The sequence below is a fragment of the Euprymna scolopes genome, unplaced genomic scaffold (genome assembly GCF_053919585.1).
Source record: "Euprymna scolopes isolate OS-2025 unplaced genomic scaffold, ASM5391958v1 sca515, whole genome shotgun sequence".
Lineage (NCBI taxonomy): Eukaryota > Metazoa > Mollusca > Cephalopoda > Sepiida > Sepiolidae > Euprymna > Euprymna scolopes.
Window position 1 is genome coordinate 32,501 of NW_027633564.1, and position 5,378 is coordinate 37,878.

General features: G+C 61.1%; 2 non-coding genes and 1 pseudogene across 2 annotated transcripts in view; all 3 read right to left on the bottom strand.

The window, feature by feature from the left end:
• The window catches only part of LOC145274956 (large subunit ribosomal RNA), a 5,707-nt gene extending 2,568 nt beyond the window's left edge, over positions 1–3,139 (bottom strand). The window contains exon 1 of the ribosomal RNA XR_013866995.1: positions 1–3,139. This exon is cut by the window's left edge and continues 2,568 nt beyond it. This is a non-coding gene — a ribosomal RNA (large subunit ribosomal RNA).
• A 592-nt stretch (positions 3,140–3,731) lies between these two features.
• On the bottom strand, positions 3,732–3,889 carry LOC145274960 (5.8S ribosomal RNA). Its single transcript, XR_013866997.1, has one exon. It is a non-coding gene; the product is annotated as a 5.8S ribosomal RNA (ribosomal RNA).
• Positions 3,890–4,285: 396 nt separating this feature from the next.
• Positions 4,286–5,378, bottom strand: LOC145274955 (small subunit ribosomal RNA; annotated as a pseudogene; the record flags this gene model as incomplete).

Genomic DNA, 5,378 nt, shown 5'->3' on the forward strand with positions numbered 1-5,378 from the left:
GCTGCGAAAACCGGACCCGGATTTTCCAGGGCCGCCGAAAGCGCACCGGACGCCGCCCGAGCCGCGGCGCTCTACAGGTACCTTTTCCGTATCTCCGGACGAGCCGATTCCACGGACATGGTCCTTTACGAAGAAGAGAGAACTCTTCCGGGGCTCCCGGCGACGTCTCCGGGCTCGCTTGCGTCACCGCGGTTTCGCCCGGGAAGCGACGGGCGCCGCCGACATCGCTGCCGACAGCGTCGCCACCCCCGGGCCCTCTCCGAGTCCGGGTTCGGGAATATTAACCCGATTCCCTTTCGACGGGAGGCCGGCCGCTTTGTTTTTGTTTGGGCTTTTGATTCGATTCGATTCGATCGCTTTCACTTTCATAACGGATCCGGGCGCCTTTCGGGAAGACTTTCGCCCGCGTCTTAGGACCGACTGACCCGTGCTCGACCGCCGTTGGCACGGAACCCTTCTCCACTTCGGTCTTCGAAGGTCTCGTTCGAATATTTGCTACTACCACCGAGATCTGCACCCGCGGTCGGCTCCACCCGGGCTCGCGCCCTAGGCTTCCGTGCTCGCCGCGGCGCCCTCCTACTCGTCGCGGCATCGTTTCGGCGCGAAAGTTCATCGCTCCTCGCCGCGACGTCCGGCATCGGTCCGTCGCTCCAGCGCCATCCATTTTCGGGGCCGGTCGATTCGGCAGGTGAGTTGTTACACACTCCTTAGCGGATTCCGACTTCCGTGGCCACCGTCCTGCTGTCTATATCGACCGACACCCTTTCGGGGATCTCATGGGCGTCGCGTTAGGCACCTTAGCCGGACGTTTGGTTCATCCCACAGCGCCAGTTCTGCTTACCAAAGTGGCCCACTTGGCACTCGGCATTCGAGGTGACCAACCGCCCAGCGAAGCGTGCTGGCGGCGGCGGCCGGATGGGTCGGCTCCGTCGTTCGGGAGAGTCGGCCCGTTCCACCCGTTCCGAGTTCGAGAGTAGGTCGAGGCCGTGAACGGCCCCGGGGCCTCCAATCGTTCGCTTTACCGGATGGAATTGCGACGATCGAGCGCCAGCTATCCTGAGGGAAACTTCGGAGGGAACCAGCTACTAGACGGCTCGATTGGTCTTTCGCCCCTACACCCGGTTCCGACGATCGATTTGCACGTCAGAGGCGCTTCGGACTTCCACCAGAGTTTCCTCTGGCTTCATCCCGACCGGGCGTGGATCGCCATCTTTCGGGTCCCTGGTCGCTCGCTACGCCAGAGTCGGCGAGTCGTACTCGGAAAAAGGGGAAACCGACCCGGGGGTGATGCGCCCGCGCGCAGCGCCTAAACTCGACGACAAAATAGGACTAGTTCAAGCCGCGGGATCTCACCGATGGGCGGAAGGAGGATATGGAAGCTGGCGCCCGGCATTCCCCTTTTTGGATGATGCGCCGGTCCCCTCTCGGGGAGGAGGGAAAAACAACCGCACGTCAGCCACGAGCCTTCCCTCTCCTATCTCTCTCGGGAAGAGAGAAAAAGAAAAGTTGCGGGCACCGCAGCAGCGACGGCGGAAGGCCGAAAACGCCGCGCCGGCGGGATCGGGCACGGCTCGGAGGCGGGTGAGGCGAGGAGAAGACGACGGCACGAGACCGACGACACCCCCGACGACCCCGGACGACTTTGCCACGACACCTCTCCCGATCGACGCCCTCCTACACGCTCTCTCGCTTTCGCTTCGCCTTCGGGGTTAGTCAGAGGTGGCCCCTACGACTCGCGAACGGCCAGGACTCCTCGGTCCGTGTTTCAAGACGGGTCGGGTGGGTTGCCGATGCACGTCGCTGACCCGGGGTGGCGGGCGGCTCGAGTAAAAAAGCGTCGCCGAGCGACCTCTCCGGAAACGGAACGGGCGCGGGCGGGGTTGCCCCGACAAGAACCCGAAAGCTCGGCGAGGTGCGTGACGGCGAGGCCCGCCAGTCCTATCCCGCCTCTCATCGCGCACGCGCCCGAGACGGTGGGGCGCCTAAGGAGCGACACACAGAGTGCGTCGCCCGCACGCGACTTCGGCTGGATCAAAACGGACCGGCTCGCCACGTGTAACGGATCGTGTCAGATTTCCTCGTTCCCGGCAGAAAGGGGCAGTTACGTTCGCGGGCCCGACGGCCGGTGGCCCCCGACTTCACAAGGTGGGAAGACGGGGGTTTTCAGGGTGATGAAACGCCTGCCGCCTACGGAAAAAACCCGCGTGTTCGACCTGCACGCCGGGAACGGGTCGCGACGACGGACCGGAGGGGAAGTGCGTCCGGTGCCGGCCGCGCGGAGGTCGCGCCGAAGCGCCCGCGCCATGATTACGCCGAGCGATGATGAAGGGGACGGGTGCAGCGGAGTCGCGCGCGGAGGGAGCAGGAGGAAAGAAGAAGCGGCGGCGACGGATGCGGCGGGTTAGGGCCGGCGGCAGCAGCGATCGAGAGGACGAGTCCCCTCCGTCGCAGCCAACCGACGCAGCCACCTACCGACGCCGCGGTCGTCACCACGTTTCCCTTCCCGCTATCCACGCGGCCCGTCTCCTTCGTCGGCGACGCGGGCACAAAGCTGGAACCGCGGGGAACGAGTCCCCCGCGGACACGACGAACGACGACCTGTGCCGCGACGGCCTCTCTTTCAAGAACACACATCGAGTTTGGGCTCGAGCCTAGGCAGCACCGGACTGAGTCCCCCCGCGATCGCGGTGAGCGGTCCCACCCGTTTTCCCTGGGCGGTTTCACGTTCTCTTGAACTTCTCTCTCCAAAGTTCTTTTCAACTTTCCCTCACGGTACTTGTCGACTATCGGACTCGTCCCGGTATTTAGCCTTGGATGGAGCTTACCACCCGATTTGGGCTGCGTTCCCAAGCAACCCGACCTCTCGGATCGAAGGCCGTCGCTCGCCGTCCGCACCGAATGGGCCTGGCACCCGCCGCGGGCGGCCCCGATCGAGGGAACTCCGAACTATGCGAGACGAAAAGAACGGCTGCCTTCGACCCATGCGCCACACGTCCCGAAGCCTTTTACTTGCGACGGGATTCGGCGTTGGGCTTCTCCCGGTTCACTCGCCGTTACTAAGGGAATCCCGGTTGGTTTCTTTTCCTCCGCTTAGCGATATGCTTAAGTTCAGCGGGTCGTCTCGTCCGAGCCGAGGGCGGCGGTTTTTAGTAGAGTGTGGTGTTTGGAGGAGAGGAATCTCGATCGGTACCCTCCGTGTGACGACGGCTGGCCGATATAGCGCCCGTCCGACCGAAAATGAAGAAGCCAACAATTAAAAAAAAGCCTGGGTCCTCCCCATCCGACGTTGCCTACGACGCGGCCACCTTTTTACGGTGCGACGGCCGTGCTCGTCGCGCTGCTCGAGGCTGTCGCTGAGAGACACCTTCATGAGGCAGAGAGCGAGACGAGCAGGCGGCGCTTACGTCGGCAGTCGGTTAGGTCGGTGCTTTTTTTTTGTTTTGTTCTCCCTTCGGCTGCTTTCGGACAGACTCCTCCTGCTCCTCCTCCACAGTGTTTCTTCACGCGGTCGAAAAGGGAAAAGACTCCGCGGTCTGCCAGCGGGAGACGAAGGAGGAGGCCGAGAGGGTTTTAAAAAAAAAAAAGACATTGAAAGGAGTCAATTCTTTTTTTATTTTTCTTCCCCTCGTCACTCGCTCCTGCGACGTCCCGGTTACCACCGTGCCGAGGACCGGGCGGGCACGGGGACGGCAAGATGTCGTTTCGTTAACGGAGAAAGACATGTAACGTTCCGCCTCTCGACCGGACGTGGCCCCGAGACAAGGGATCTCGGGGCCGCAATGTGCGTTCGAGGTGTCGATGTTCACTGAGTCCTGCAATTCGCATCAGTTCTCGCGGCTGGCCGCGCTCTTCATCGACGGACGAGCCGAGTGATCCCCCGTCCAGGGTTCAGCACTTGGGTTTTTTTATATTAGTTTTTGTTTATATAGATTTAGTAGTGTGCGAGGAGGTCTGTGCGAGGAGGCGTGACGGCATTGCAATGTCGCGAGTAGTTTGTTTTTAGCTAGCGGCGGTGGCACAGCGGCTGCAAAAAAACAAAAAACGATAAAGCGGCGACAAGGCAAAGAAGAAGCGGCCATCACTTGCGGTGGGCGAAAAAACAAACAGGTGGTAAGACGCGGAAGCAAGCAAGAAGAGCTGGGGCTTTAAAAACCTCCGCGTCACCACAAATCTATCTCTCGCTCCGCCTTTTATAGGTTTGTTTGCGCGCATTCGAGGCGTTGACGCCGACAGACAGAGGAGGTAGGCCGGAAAACAACAAACCAGTCTCGAAACGGGAAAACGGTAATGATCCTTCCGCAGGTTCACCTACGGAAACCTTGTTACGACTTTTACTTCCTCTAAACGATCGGGTTCGGTCGTCTTCTCCAGGCATCGAACGCCGAGGCGTAGATGCACGAGTGTCGTGACGGACACGTCGCGCACTGCCCGGCGGCGTCGTCGGCCAGATCCGAGGACCTCACCGGACCGTTCGATCGGTAGTAGCGACGGGCGGTGTGTACAAAGGGCAGGGACGTGATCGACGCGGGCTGTTGACCCGCGCCTACCGGGAATTCCTCGTTCACGGGGTTGGTTACAGGCCCCGATCCCTATCACGGGAGGTGGTTCAGAGGTTTCCCAACCCTCTCGGGCCGGGGCGAAGTCCCCGCTGATACCTCCAGTGTAGCGCGCGTGCGGCCCCGGACATCTAAGGGCATCACAGACCTGTTATCGCTCCGCCTCGTGTGGCTTTCTGCCACCCGTCCCTCTAAGAAGTGCGTGAGAAAACCGACCCGGACCCGAGCGCCACGGAGGACGCCGAGCCCGCCGTAAAAATCACTGACATCGGCGCACTAGTTAGCAGGCCGGAGTCTCGTTCGTTATCGGAATCAACCAGACGGATCGCTCCACCAACTAAGAACGGCCATGCACCACCACCCACCGAATCGAGAAAGAGCTATCGATCTGTCATCCTACCGGTGTCCGGACCGGGTGAGTTTTCCCGTGTTGAGTCAAATTAAGCCGCAGGCTCCACTCCTGGTGGTGCCCTTCCGTCAATTCCTTTAAGTTTCAGCTTTGCAACCATACTCCCCCCGGAACCGAACTCTGGTTTCCCGCAGGCTACCCGCCGGGTCATGGAAGCGAACGCCGGCGGATCGCCGGTCGGCATCGTTTACGGTCGGAACTACGACGGTATCTGATCGTCTTCGAACCTCCGACTTTCGCTCTTGATCGAGAAAACGTGCTTGCCACACGCCATCGCTGCAGTTCGTCTTGCGACGATCCAAGAATTTCACCTCTAACGTCGCAATACGAGTGGCCCCGACCGCTCCCTTCGATCATTGCCTCGCCGTAGACGGAGACCGACAGACGTAGACGAGGCCCTCTTCCATCATTCC